Raw genomic sequence first — 16185 nt, 5'->3', positions numbered from 1 at the left:
GCGGGTTGCCTATTAACATATTCTAATCACTCAATTAGAGCGATATTGACACAGGCTTTTCAGTTTAACGTGTGATCCATGGGTTTCCTGGGCTTCCTAAAACTCGCCAGTGAAAGCAAGGCGAGACAACAGCGGCAATTGAGGGGGTCAATCAATCTCGGTACTCACAGCTGCTTTCTTACCTGCTGGTGGGAAAGGGTATTCACAGTACTTTTGCTGAGAGTTTACTTTCTACAATTTGGATGTTTCTTCTACACTTTTTGAAGGTTTGATCTATCAGATCAGGATGGGTGCTGCTTATGCTGCCTTAGATTGGACCTCAAATCAGAACCAAGATGACCAGCAGCAGCCTGCTGGTCATAGACCTGTAGCTACATAGGAGAGAGGGGGAGCAGCAGAGAGGTGCAGATGGCAGCAGGCCATACCCACCACATAGGGACTACAAGCAGGGGATCAGCTTCCACGACATGTCGGAACAGCAGTGTCTCCGGAGGCTCAGGGTGTCGCGTCAGGTGGTGGCAGACATTTGCAGCCTGCTGGAACAAGACCTGCTCCCTGCTGGACCTGGTGGCCACGCTTTACCAGTGGCTGTCAAAGTCACCACTGCCCTCAACTTTTTTGCCTCTGGATACTTCCAGGGTTCTGCTGTAGACATTTGCAGGATCTCCCACTCGGCAGCCCACAAATGCATAAGATGGCTTGTTCGCCAGGGCCACCAATTATGTCAACTTTGCCTGCGACGATGCCGGTCAGAATGAGCGGCCACTGGGGTTTGCATCTCTGGCTGGCTTCCCATTGGTGCAGGGCATCATCGTGCACACACATGGCAATTGGGGCACCCACAGATCAACCACAAGTATTCATCAACCACAGGGCCTCCCACTCCATCAGTGTGCAGCAAGTGTGCAATCACAAAAAGATCTTTATGCAGGTGTGTGCAAGATTCCCGGGCAGCGGCCATGATGCTTTCATCCTGCGGCAGTCCAACCTCCCTGACACCTTTGCACCTGGAAGCAGAGTTAATGGGTGGCTGCTCGGAGACAAGAGATACCCACATAACACGTGGCTCGTGACAACTCTCAGAAACCTGAGGAATGAGGCCCAGAGCGCAACAATGAATGCCATATCACCACCAGATGTGTCATAGAACAAGCCATCGGCTTGCTGAAAATGCACTTCAGGTGCCTTGACTGATCTGGTGACACCCTTCAGTATGCACCAGCCAGGGTATCCAGAATAGTCGTGGTGTGCAGCGCTCTGCACAACATTGCGCAGCAGCGAGGTTTGGACCTGCAGGAGGACCAAGGCGCAGAGCGCAGATCCTCATATAAGGATTCCGAGGAGGAGGAAGGTGATGAGGGCAAGCTGTGCACATTGCTGCCAGGGATGCCCTGATTATTGTGATGTTCACTTAAGTTCCACCAGTGGACCCATCTCGCAACCGCATCGCAATATCCTGATGATGTGTTCTTGCGTGGATAGAGTGGCCAGCTCCGTGGAATATCAAACGCTCCAATCAAATGTGTCCATGCAGGCCTTGACCATGACCGTGCAGACTCTGGATGCCAACATGTCTGCCACCTTAAATATGATGACAGATACCATAGCCTTGGCCTTAGAGTGACACACTGATCTGCACCAAAGTGTTCTCCAGCACAGTGGTAGCAGTGAAATGCGACTGGGCTATGAGAGGGATGATGGCAAAAGGGGCATGGAAGGACTCCTTGCAAAAGGTTTTCACTTATCACCAATTGCCCCCTCTCACCCCCACCCCAGTCATTAGCTCACATTCTACCTCGTCTCCTGATGGCCCAGTTGCAGTTGGAGCAGTCTTTGGTGGGGTCCTCATGGACTCCAAAACCCAGAGGACGTCGGCCAAGAGCATCTCAACAGTCAGAGCAGGGATGTGAGCAGCCTGCCTCAACCTCTGCTCAAGCCACAGGGGTTGCATTACATAGGAGCAGTAGAAAAAGAAAGATTAAAGAGTATGCACATCATGGGTGTCTTTTCCATTGTTCTGTTAAGTTTCTGTTCTTTACTTGAAGCCCATGGCACTATTTGGAAGAGGAGCCGGGGAATGATCCCCGGTGTCCTGGCCAATATTTATCCCTCAACCCACATCACTAAAACAGATTATCCAGTCATTATCACATTGCTGTTTGTGGGAGCTTGCTGTGCGCAAATTGGCTGCCGGGTTTCCTACATTACAACAGTGACTACACTTCACAAAGTACTTCATTGGCTGTAAAGCACTTTGGGATTTCCTGAGGTCATGAAAGGCGCTATATAAATGCAAGTCTTTTCTTTCACATAAACATTTATCTTTTGCACCACTTTCCCATCTTGCCCATTCTTGTTTGCTGGTTGGCAAGTGGCCTTTTAAATTGTTTGATGACGAATGGGCAGACATGAATTGAGGATTACCAATGGGGGCATGTGAAAGGCATGGTTGTTTGTTTGCAGGATTGTGTTGTGTTAGTGACATTGGGGTGGGGCAGAGGTCACAGAAAATGGCTGTTACATGTGGTTGTGAGATGGGTCCATTGGTAGAACCTAAGTGAATAAGTGACCCTCACAATAATCAGGTCATTGCCGCGCATTGGATGCCAAACCCAGAAGTAAAATGATAATGAGGTGGCTGCGTTATAAAGCCACTGACAGGTGCTCTCAACATACTTCCGGGTTTCCTACATGATATCAGAACCACCACACTCCCAGCGCACCTCCCAGATAAGATTGGGGCCTGTAAATCTTTTGACGAAGGAATCTCACTCCACTTTGCTCTGGAGCCAGATTGAGACTTACTATTTTAATTAGACTGCATAAGTTTAGTGTTGATGCAAAGCCTAACCCGCTTCATGCTAATGCTAAACTTGTAGTGCAAATGCACCTTAAAACATAGATTTGACATTGTGTTGCCCTGTGGCCAGATGTTTGTCCGTCAAGAAAGGACAAGTGAAGTTCAGTGATTTTGCCTTGCTTTTCCTTAGATTGGTTCAGTAGCGGGGATACTCCCATATTGGAGTTCTGATTCTCCTGCTAAAGCCTTATGTATGCTGTTGTACAGCTGAATCCACCTTTGGTGTCACCGCTTTGCAGATCAAGTCAGGAGAAAGAGCTCATTTTCCTCATGGCTCTCTTTAAGATTTCAAAGATGTTGGTGGTTGTTGTTAACTTGGGTGGGAATGTCAGGAGGTCACCCAGTTGCCCCGTTCACCTTTCTGGTTCTGGATGTCAAAGGCTGCAGAGGCACAATCACTAATCCTGGAATTTTTATTTTGGGATTTTTTTTCTTCTTTCCAAAACCTCCATTGCTGGTAATTTTATTTTGGTAGCCACAAGCCAGCATGCGTTGTGTGTGTTCTCAGCAGGAATGTGAATTGCAGGTGAGTTGGTTACAGATCAAGTGTCAAGTTGTCCGTGCACTGACACAGCCTGGTCAGCCTGAATCACCTCATGATGGTGGTTATCATTGGAATGACAACTGAGTTTGTGGCACCTCTAACTGCAGTGCACACTTACTGCTCTACGTCTCTTGAATAATGCTTTGTATGTAGCTGTGAACGAACTGTCTAGTTAGCACATAACCAGCAAGCAGGTTGGGTGGGGGTGTTGTGGGGTGGGTTCTCAATCAAGGACAGCAATTCCAGTCCCAGCATAAACACAAAGTAGATTAAGCCCATTTTTCCATTTATTTTAAATTGCAACATGATCTCACACCTTGATGTAATGGAAAAGTGGCAGTATAACTGCACCATTTAAATGAAAAACAGAATTGTTGCTAATATATAACTTTTTAAAGCTCATTATTTGATTGAATTTTTCAATCAAGTGTATTGTGTTTCTTCCAAAATCCATGTACTATCTAACCCACAAAAACTGTTGCAGGAGTCAGGGCCAGGTTAGACCAGCCGCAGCAGTCAGGCTGCCAACAATCCTAACAAGGATAGCGTCTCTGTCATCTTCAAGTAAAGAAAACAATCTTACACTAAAATCGACCAGAAAAGTAAATCCACTGCCAGTGAATGCTCCCTATTAGAACTGAACTTATGCAATGATCCTCTAACTGAGGTTTTGCAGTTGACAAATACTCCATATGACATTGGAGTATTTGTGACTTGTTAACTGTATGAAAAGCACAGACTTTTCCATAAGGAGCAGCTAGCACTTCAGAGAACATCCATTTTTTTAATTGAAAAGTGTGGGACTCTGGATTATCTGTGAGTGAGTCCCCTGCATTATGGTGGATAATCGAGGCCCACTGTATTATTAAAATGCTCATTATATAGTTTAAGTAGAGCTAAGAAACCATCACTAATAAAGTATAGAGGAAGCAAAAACAGAAAATGCAGAAAGTACTCAGCGGATCAGGCAGCATCTGCGGAGAGAGAAACAGAGTTAACGTTTCTGAAACATTGGGCTTGAATTTCCAAGCCCCGTGGAGGTGGGTTTCGAGGCAGAGTGGTGGAAAAATTGCAGAATCGGGGGGCACGAACCCATCCTGCCCCCAACCCGCCTCTGTGCCAATGTCCCAGGAGGCGGGTATGCAACCTGTGCTGGGAGCCGCCTCCCCGAGGCAGGAAGGGGATTAGTGCCAATTAACTGCCTGTTAACAGGCAGTTTTTTGCCTAATCCCTATTTTTAGCCCGGATGTGTGGGCTTCCCGACGGCTCTGAACCATGCCAAGTTAGCAAGGCGGGCCGTCAGTCTGAAACATAGAAACATAGATAGAAACATAGAAGATAGGAGCAGGAGTAGGCCATTCGGCCCCTCGAGCCTGCTCCGCCATTCAATGAGATCATGGCTGATCATCCAAATTCAGTACCCTGTTCCTGCCTTCTCTCCATATCCCTTGATCCCTTTAGCCTTAAGAAATATATCCAACTCCTTCTTGAATATATTTAATGAATTGGCCTCTACCTACTTCTTTGGCAGAGAATTTCACAGGTTCACCACTCTCTGGGTGAAGAAATTCCTCCTCATCTCTGCCCTAAATGGCTTACCCCTTATCCTTAGACTGTGACCCCTGGTTCTGGACTCCCAACCATCGGGAACATCCTTCCAGCATCTAGTCTGTCTAGTCCTGTTAGAATTTTATAAGTTTCGATGAGATCCCCTCTCATTCTTCTAAACTCCAGCGAGTACAAGCCCAATCAACCCAATCTCTCCTCATACGTCATTCCTGCCATCCCAGGTATCAGTCTGGTGAATCTTCGCTGCACTCCTTCCATGGCAAGAACATCCTTCCTCAGATAAGGTGACCAAAACTGCACACAATACTCAAGATGTGGCCTCACCAAGGCCCTGTACAACTGCAGCAAGACATCCTTGTTCCTGTACTGAAGGGGTTGGAGGGGTCAAGATGTCCGTTGTGCAGGTGATTGATGGGTGCATGTGTGCAGAGGTAAGTGTGTGAAGTAAGTGTAAAGTGTTTTAATAAGTTTTACTTACCTTTACTTTCTCCTGCAGGCTTCCTTCCTTCAGTTCTCGGGAGTTCACCGGCACAGAAAGCAGAATGGCTGCTAAAATGTCAGAAGCTGCAGCATTCTGCTTTCTGGTCTGGAGAGATCTCTGAGCCTGAGTAGAAGGACTCAAGTTAGAAGACAGATTGTCAGCATTTGACAGCTTCACAGAGCTGTCAAATGCTGATTTTTCATCTGTCAAAAGCTCGTGACAGATGAAATGTCAATCACTGACGTCACCAGTAACCGGGTGTCCCTTAATTGGCCTGCTGAGCCCGCCGGGCGGGCTTAACGAGGTCAATCAAGGGAAAATAGCGTGGGTTGGCCACAAGTCGAAGGAGGCGGGACTACAACCCAAAAAGTGGGAGTCCTGCCTCCATCACGTCCCCATTGACAAAATCCAGCCCATTGACTCTGTTTCTCTCCACAAATGCTGCCTGACCCGTTGAGTATTTCCAGCATTTTCTGTTGTTGTTGTTTCAGATTTCCAACAGCCGCAGTATTTTGCTTTGTAAAGTATAGAGGATTCAACATTCTTCTACTGTTTGTAATAAAGAAACTCGAATATTGACACAAAGTGGCACAGAAGGAAGGATTGCAAAGTTGGGAATAACAAATAAAATCTAATAAAAAAAATAGTTCAAGGTCACACAGTTTCAAAATATTTTAACACCGTGACAAGCGATCTCTTTAAATTAAAATTGAACCCTTTTACCAAGATTATTTTCAACAAAACAGTACCGAGAGGCAATTTTATCTGCTGGATGGCATGTGGAGTTCAATGGATGTGACCCATGACCCATTGACTTCACTTAGAGCTCAGTGCAGGCAATTGCAGAATAACAGATCAATAATTTAAGAAGTCAATGAATAATGGAACAGTTCAATAATGATCATGTTTTTAGTGACAACTGGCAAAATCTCTTCAGAAACATTAGAACCGAAGTCTTTCAGAACACATTTTGAACAGGCTTTTTATAGCCATGATGGTCTATTTAAGCGCTCTCATTGACCTCCAGGAATGAAGGGCAACAAAGCTGAATCAGGTTTGTTTTATCTTTTATAAAACTGGATTATATAGCCCAGGATAATGATGGCTTATCCTTTTTAATGGAAAATTGGATCATTTGTTAGTTAAGTGGAGCTAGTTATGAAGGCATGAAGAGAATGCTGCTTCAGAACAAGTAGAGATTTCTTTTCCTTTTTTTGCAAGCAACTAGTCTGTGACTAATCTTTAAGATCATTCTGAAAACCTCACTGCTTCCAAGCAGTCAAAGTGAATTCAAGGGACTCCTGTTAAATGTTTTTTTTGAAGTGGCTAACAGTTGAGCACAATCACAAATAAAGCTTTGCATTAAATTTGCTTCAGATCAAGATGTAAAAAAGTAGTAGCTGGGAAACTGGCATTTTAATTGAGAAAAATAAAATAAAAATGTTTCAAAAATTATTAAATTTCACTCATTTATAGAAACTAATCCCCTTCATAAAGATGTACTTACATGAAACATTAATATGGAAATTGTTAACCACTTTCTTCTTTCAATTATATTAGGAAAAAGAAGGTGGTCAGGAGCAATGTGGCCCCTTGAAAACTGATAACCGTGCTATTGTAAATAAAAATAAGGAAATGGTGGCCATGTCGAATAATTACTTTGTGTCAGTATTTACAGTAGAGGAAGAGGATAGCATGCCGGACATCCCAAAGAAACTAATAATGAATCAGGGTTAGGCCTCACCAAAATTCACGTAAGCAAAATAATGACGAAAATAATGGCACTAAAGAGTGACAAATCCCCAGGACCCGATGGTTTCTATCTGAGGGTTTTAAAGGAAGTAGGTGAGAACATTTCAGATGTCCCAACTATAATCTTCCAAAGTTCTCTAGATTTGGGAACCATTCCTTTAGATTGGAAAATTGTGCATGTCACTCCGCTATTTAAGAATGGTGAGAGAGGGAAACCAAGGAATTATAGATCAGTTAGCCTAACATCTGTTGTCGGGAAATTGCCAGAGTCTATAATTAAGGATAAAGTGACTGAACACCTCGAAAATTTTCAACTGATCAGAGAGAGTCAGCATGGATTTGTAAAGGGTAGGTCATGCCTGACGAACCTGCTTGAATTTTTGAAGAGGTGACTAAAGTATTGGACAGGGGGAAATGTCTCTGGATGTTATTTATATGGACTTCCAGAAGGCACTTGATAAAGCCCCTCATAAGAGACTGTTAGCTAAATTTGAAGCTCGTGGAATTGAAGGCAAATTATTGACCTGGTTAGGAAATTGGCAGAGTGGCAGGAGATGGAGAGTAGAGATAATGGGCAGGTACTCTCATTGGCAGGATGTGACTAGTGGTGTCCTGCAAGGATCTGTGTTGGGGCCTCAACTATTCACTATTTATTAACGACTTAGATGATGAGATAGAAAGCCACCAATCCAAGTTTGCCGATGACACCGAGATAGATGGCATTGTAAGCAGTTTAGATAGAAGCATAAAATGACAAAGAGATAATGGCCCAGAAATTCAGGTCGGGGGCTTCCCGCGGGTGTAAGCCCCAGACCTGCACTTACCTTGCGCGCCGGCAGTTGAGCTGTAGGGCCCCGTGGAATTCCGCTCTGGGGCCTGGCCCAGCTGCCGGCGCGCTGTGCTTGGGTGTCCCAGGGGCGTAGTTAGTGCGATGCGTCCCCTGGGATCACGTGAGCCATGGGCAGCCAATCGGAGGAGGGAAAAGCCCATTCATAAAATTAACAGGTAGACCTGTCAAAACTTATAAATACTACGGGCCCAAAATAGCAGTAAACCTTCAAATAAATTTTTTTTTTATCACACTTTTTAAATAAGCTATAAATTACATTAAATAACTATTTTAAAAAATAATTTAAATTTTTGAAAAAATAATTTTATATTATAACGGGGCTAAAAATAAACTTACCTTGCTTTAAAGTATTTAAAAATAATAAACCTCTGGAAAAAATGTTTTAATTTTAATTAATTGACCACTTACCTTGCAAAAAGCAAGCCTTACGCCTGCTTTTTAAATGTGTAAATCCTGCAGGCTTACCCTCCCGGGAAAACCTGTAAAAAAAAAACCTAAGTTCAAAGCGCACGCGCAGCCTCCCCTGCGCGCGCGTTCGACCTCTGAACCTCTTCGTTCAGAGGATCGGAAGTGCCGGTTTCCCGCGCATGCGCAGTGCATGCAGGAAACCGGCAATTCCATTCGGCCTACGGGTGAGTACCCCGTGCGCCCGAATTTCTGGGCCAATAGATTAAGCGAATGGGAAAACTGTGGCAAATGGATTTCAATGTAGGCCATCCACTTTGGACCTAAAAAGGAGAGAACAGAGTACTTTCTAAATAGTGAAAATCTAGACAGAGTGAAGGTCCAAAGAGACTTGGGGATCCATGTACATAGATCATTAAGGTACAGAAAATAATCAAAAAGGCTAATGGGATGTTGGCCTTTATATCTAGAGGACTAGAATACAAGGGGGTAGAAGTTATGCTGCAGCTACACAAAGCCCTGGTTAGACCACACCTAGAGTACCGTGAGCAGTTCTGGGCACCACACCTTAGGAAGGATATATTGTCCTTGGAGGGAGTGCAGCATAGGTTTACCAGAATGATACCCGGACTCCAAGGGTTAAATTACAAGGAGAGATTGCACAAATTGGGGTTTTATTTCCTGTAATTTAGAAGGTTAAGCGGTGATTTGATCAAAGTTTTCAAGATATTGAGGGGAACAGATAGGGTAGATAGAGAGAAACTATGTCTGCTGGTTAGGGAGTCTAGGACTAGGGGGCGTGGTCTAAAAATTAGAGCCAGACCTTTCAGGAATGAAGTTATGAAACACTTCTACATGCAAAGGGTGATAGAAGTTTGGAACTCTCTTCCGCGAATAGCAATTGATGGTAGTTCGATTGTTAATTTAAAATCTGAGATTGAAAGATTTTTGTTAACTAAAATATTAAAGTATATGGTATAAAGGCGGGTATATGGCGTTAGGTCACAGACCAGCCATGATCTCATTGAATGGCGGAATAGGCTCGAGAGGCTAAGTAACCTGCTCCTGTTCCTATGTTTTTGCCTCTGATTGGCATCACCTTTTATTAATCAGAAAAAAAAGAAATTTAATACAAAAGTACAAAGACTGGCACTTGTGACATTTGCAAGTAATTGTAACAGAAGTTAGTAGGTAGATTACATTATTTATTTGGTGTTCATCTTCATTTTCAACATATTCCTTTACCTCCAAACTGGGAAGAGCAGTAAGCACAGTAGCATGAACCAGATTTTTTTTTGAATGAGACTTGCAGTTTTAGATTGCTATGTTCCAATTAGACTATCAACCAAAAGTAGGAGAAACCAAGGAAGAGAGAAAAAGATCCAAACCTTTACCTCCTAGAAGTCCTTGTACAAGGCAGAGATCACACTTCCTCCAGAGAGTCTGCAAATCAAGCAAACCCAAGGTAGTGACCTTCATTCCTACATATTACTATTCAATCACCAGCTGCCTTAGCTAATACTTCATCTACCGTGCTCCCACGGTAACCATTACATTATGATTTCCATGATTTCTGCATAGAGCCTCCAGGGATGAGAGTGAAGGTAGAATTATGGCACTCGTTCCCTTCCACCTGCTGTGTGCTACTGGGGATTATAACATTGATACGTGACATTTGAATTCTATAGCATCTTAATGAGAACAATATATTGCAATTCGAGGCAATAAACACGAAGACATGTCATGGTTATAACCATGTATTTTGTCATAGGTTAACAATCTTGCATTGAAATAAATAAACATCTTGGTTCTGTCTATTCTTCACTTGTTTTTTCCTGGAAATACCAAATGAGTGTTGCAATAGTCGAGTCTGGATGTGACATAGGACATGTTTAAGAATTTGAACAGTGAAGGGCTAAGGTATTGGTAGAGACCAGTAATATTCCTGAGGTGGAAGTGAGCAGTCTTTGCAAGGAGAGGATATTGGGTTTCAAACTCTGCTCAGGATGGAGCTGAATGCCAAAGTTACAAACAGTCTGATTTAACTTCAGGCAATGGTCAGGAATGGGGATGGAGTCACTGGCAAAGGAACAGACATTTTGGCAAGGGCTTGTCTTATAAAAATTAAGCTGGAGAAAGTTATGACTCATCCAAGACTGGATGTTGGACAAGCAATCTGACTGCACAGAGGCATCTGAAGGGTTGAAAGAGTTGGTAGAGAGGTATAGCTGGGTTTTATTGGGTATACAAATAAGCTGACCTTGACAGCACCGTCTACAGATACATGTAGATGAGGTTGAGGAGGATGCCATAGATGAGGTTGGGGAGGATGCCAAAGGTCAATTCTTGGGGGACTCTGAAATTAATATTGCAGGACAGTAAATATGCCCTAGTTGGAGATTCGCTAGTTTCTTTAAGATAAGGAAATTCTGCAGAGCTGGATGATGAAGAAATGTTGGAGGAGGATGGTGTGGGCAAGTGTATCAAATGCTGTGGGTAAGACATGGAGGAATAGTACAGTAGGGTCACGGTCACCAAGATGTCATTCGTGACTGTGGTTCAGGCCATTTTGATGCTGTGAGAAGGGTGGAAGCTTAACTGGAGGAATGGAACAGACAGGCTGAGAAATTGGACGTCCTCAAAATGGATGGCAAGTTGACAAAGTGATTTGCCTCATGTGCTGGTCCTTGCCAGCCTGAGGCCTGACCAAAATTCGTCATCATGCCTTATTTGAATGATGAAACAGGTGAGCTGTAGGCGCCAATCAGGTGTCCCGATGCAGCTCACTGGTCGGCACCTGTTGAATTCTGTCAGCTAGGTCCTGAAGAGGGGGACAGCATGGAGGCGAAGCGTAGGGGAGCAAGCCCACGCCAGCAGCAGCCCACGGTATTTTTGTGCAGCCAAAAGGAGCACTTCTGCTTTTCCTAGCTTATAGAAATAAAACTTTGAAAAGTTTGGTGCCCATTTCTTGACGGCAACCTGGAGATCCAAAAGTTGCTGGTTTCCAATTTGCCGGTTGGCGCACCGCTGTTAGAGAGCAGGTATGGGTGATCACAACCTGAAATTCGTCCCCTTATCCTTCATTTTGCACCCACAAAATGGGGTAAGCGATGTTGCTTTTCTCCCCCACATATACATGTGAAATGGGCATGGTGCTGAGAATCAATGATACATTCAAGTCTCTTCAAGAGGAAAGGTTATCTGGTGAGGATGGAGAAATCAAGTACTAGTTAGTGTGACAAAAAGGAAGTCTTTTTGTCTAAGATTCTCTAATAGCTGTCATTTTAAATCTCGGTTGTTGTACAGGAAGTTCAGTCTTTTGAGACAATGTTACAGAGCGCATTGACCCTATCGGCAAGTTTCGGAACAAATCTCTTTATCTCTGTTTTCAAATATATACAGGCTTCTGGTCGTACTTCAGTTTGTACTTTACTGAAAGCTCTTTTTTAAGTCTGAGAGGATGGCAATTCAAGTAATAGGAAGTCTCCAGCCTACTCACTTCCAAATATAAAAAGACAAGCTTCCTGTGAAGTGGGGCAGGTAGCAGTTGGAGACTCTCTCTTGTGAAACGATAGTCACATGAACTGACTGTCTAGAAAACACAGTTGCAAATTGATAAGCTGTAACACAGTTGAAGAATTCTCTCAGGTTTGCCAGTTACATTGAGTGATTTGAAGAGGACAAACTTATGAGAGTTTAGAAACGTAGGTCGGCTAGAGAAGTTTTGTGTGGATCTGAGTCAAGCATAAATGATTAGATTAGTTGCAACCTGTTTATTATTTTATCTTTCAAGGATTTTAGATGATTAAATAATGTTTACTGCATGTCTATTACTGTTAGATTATTAGCTTTCTTTTCATTTGTTTAATAAATTCACTTCATGTTTTATACTTTGCTTAAGGTCTATTATGAGTCTATTTGCTTTCAAAGACTGATTGCAACCTTAGGGTAGCATGAGACACATTTTTGAAACCTTTCCTGGAGATGCAGGCAAAGATAAATATTGTGAAAGGCTTTTGGGAGCTGCCCATGAGTGTTCTAAAACTTGACAGCCAAAAACAATTAGGATAAGAAGGTATAGGATGACCTGAAAACTTGACAACTGGGCTATTTCATCATAATTTAGCTCAAAGTCTCTGTAGGTAGTGGTACACAGAATCTCAGTAGAATGCCACTTGAGTGTTTTGAGACCCAATAGCTGCAGCTATATTTGTAACCGCCTATGCTAAACATTTCTTCAGACTGTTGCTGTAGACAGAGCTAGTTACTTCTGCCTAGTCCATTATTCTGCTTCCAAGCAAAACCATTAAAGTCCCAGATAATGGTAAAACAATCCTTTTCAAAAGTTGGTTAAGATAATGCTAGATTCCTTTAAGAAGTATCTGCAGAATCTCCATCATCCCAGGGATAGAGCATCCTAAGTGTAGTGTATGTACCTTTAAGGGGAGAACTACTTTTTACAGCTCCTGTCTACTGTAGTACCGGCAGTGACTACACCTGTATATAAACCCTGAGTTTTAGAGTAACCCTCATCCAGTAAATACCTGTTGATTGTTCCTGCAGTCTCGTGTCTAGTTATTGAAGGACACACAACATCAAAAATACACGGTTCTAACAGTGGCGACGAGGCAGATTTAGAACATAAGAACATAAGAACATAAGAAATAGGAGCAGGAGCAGGCCAATCGGCCCCTCGAGCCCGCTCCACCATTCAATAAGATCATGGCTGATCTGATCCTAACCTCAAATCTTCTATCACTCTGCATCCACCCGAACCCATGTGATCTCCCGGGAGAGGCGAAAAACCAGATAAAGACCCAATGGCCAATTTGGGAGAAAAAAATCTGGGAAATTCCTCTCCGACCCATCTAGGCGATCGAAATTCTTCCAGGAGATCACTCTGTCCCTATATTTTCTACAGTACTTACCTTCTGTAAAGGCGATCTCCACCCCAGCCAGGAACAGGAATAAAACCATCTCCTGAAATCTAACAGAATTAGAACACAGTAGGAGCAGAACAAGGCTACACGGCCCCTGGGCCCGCTCCACTACCCACAGGGCCATGACCATTCCGAACCCAGACTCATGTCCAATTTCCTGCCCGCTCCCCGTAACCCTTTATTCCCTTTACTTCTAGGAAACTATCTATTTCTGTTTTAAATTTATTTAATGATGTAGCTTCCACAGCTTTCTGGGGCAGCAAATTCCACAAACCTACCACCCTCTGAGTGAAGAAGTTTCTCCTCATCTCAGTTTTGAATGAGCAGCCCCTTATTTTAAGATTATGCCCCCTAGTTCTAGTTTCACCCATCATTGGGAACATCCTCACCGCATCCACCCGATCAAGCCCCTTCACAATCTTAAATGTTTCAATAAGATCGCCTCTCATTCTTCTGAACTCCAATGAGTAGAGTCCCAATCTACTCAACCTCTCCTCATATGACCACCCCCTCATCCCCGGGATTAACCGAGTGAACCTTCTTTGTACTGACTCGAGAGCAAGTATGTCTTTTCTTAAGTATGGACACCAAAACTGTATGCAGTATTCCAGGTGCGGCCTCACCAATACCTTGTACAACTGCAGCAATACCTCCCTGTTTTTATATTCCAACCCCCTAGCAATAAAAGCCAACATTCCATTGGCCTTCTTAATCACTTGCTGCACCTGCATACTAACTTTTTGAGTTTCGTGCACCAGGACCCCCAGATCCCTTTGTACTACAGTACTTTCCAGTTTCTTGCCATTAAGATAATAACTTGCTCTATGATTTTTCCTGCCAAAGTGCATAACCTCACACTTTCCAGTATTGTATTCCATCTGCCAAATCTCTGCCCACTTACTTAGCCTGTCTATGTCCCTTTGCAGGTTTTTTATGTCCTCCTCACTCACTACTTTCCCTCCCATCTTTGTATCATCTGCAAACTTTGATATGTTACACTCGGTCCCCTCCTCCAAATCGTTAATATAGATTGTAAAGAGTTGGGGACCCAGCACTGACCCCTGCGGAACACCACTAGTTACTGGTTGCCAATCTGAGAACGAACCATTTATCCCAACTCTCTGCTTTCTGTTAGAGAGCCAATCCTCCACCCACGCCAGAATATTACCCCCAATCCCGTGATTTTTTATCTTGAGCAATAATCTTTTGTGTGGCACCTTGTCAAATGCCTTTTGGAAGTCTAAATACACTACGTCCACTGGTTCCCCTTTATCCACCCTGTATGTTACTTCCTCAAAAAACTCAAGCAAATTTGTTAAACATGACTTCCCCTTCATGAAACCATGCTGAGTTTGCCCTATTAAATTATGTTTATCCAAATGTCCCGTTACTGTCTCCTTAATAATGGACTCTAACATTTTACCAACCACAGATGTTAGGCTAACAGGTCTATAGTTTCCAGCCTTCTGCCTACTACCCTTTTTAAATAAGGGTGTTACATTAGCAGTTTTCCAATCTGCCGGGACCTTTGCTGAGTCCAGTGAGTTTTGGAAAATTATTACCAATGCATCCACAATCCCTACCGCTACTTCCCTCAAGACCCTGGGATGCAAGCCATCAGGTCCAGGGGATTTATCCGCCTTGAGTCCCATTATTTTACCAAGTACCACTTCCTTAGTGATTTTAATCGTATTTAGTTCCTCCCCCCCTAGAGCCCCCTGTTTGTCCAGTGTTGGGATATTCTTAGTGTCCTCTACTGTAAAGACTGATACAAAATAATTGTTCAGTGTTTTTGCCATCTCCATGTTTCCCACCATTAATTTCCCGGTCTCATCCTCTAAGGGACCAACATTTACTTTAGCCACCCTTTTTCTTTTTATATAACTATAGAAACTTTTACTGTCTGTTTTTATATTTTTTGCTAATTTACTTTCATAATCTATCTTCCCTTTCTTAATCAATCTTTTTGTTATTTTTTGCTGTCTTTTAAAGACTTCCCAATCTTCCATCCTCCCAGTAGATTTGGCTACCTTATATGCCCTTGTTTTTAGTCGGATACTATCCTTAATTACTTTACTTAGCCACGGATGGCTATCTTTTCTTTTACACCCTTTTTTCCTCAGTGGAATATATTTTTTTTGGAAGTTGTAAAATAACTCCTTAAATGTACACCACTGGTCATGTACCGTCTTACCCTTTAATCTATTTTCCCAGTCCACTCTAATTAATTCCGCTCTCATACCTTCATAGTCTCCTTTATTCAAGCTCAGCACGCTTGTTTGAGATCCAACCTTCTCACCCTCTAATTGAATATGGAACTCAACCATGTTATGGTCACTCATTCCAAGGGGATCCTTTACTAGGACATTTTTAATTAATCCTGTCTCATTACACAGGACCAAATCTAAGGTTGCTTGCCCCCTGGTCGGTTCAGTTACATACTGCTCAAGAAACCCATCCCTAATACACTCAATGAACTCTTCCTCAAGGCTGCTCTGCCCAATTTGATTTGTCCAGTTAATATGATAATTAAAATCCCCCATAATTATAGCTGTTCCCTTATTACAAGCCTCAACTATTTCCTGATTAATACTCCGTCCAACAGAGTTGCAACTGTTCGGAGGCCTATAGACTACACCCACTAGTGTTTTTTTCCCCTTATTATTCCTTACCTCCACCCAAACTGTTTCACTATCCTGCTCCTTTGACCCAATATCATTTCTCTGTATTATAGTGATTCCTTCCTTTATTAACATAGCCACCCCACCTCCTCTCCCTTCCTGC

Source organism: Somniosus microcephalus, chromosome 8 (genome assembly GCF_052327205.1).
Source record: "Somniosus microcephalus isolate GS21.2 chromosome 8, FLI_Smic_1.0, whole genome shotgun sequence".
NCBI lineage: Eukaryota > Metazoa > Chordata > Chondrichthyes > Squaliformes > Somniosidae > Somniosus > Somniosus microcephalus.
Note: the sequence above shows the minus strand (reverse complement) of the source record.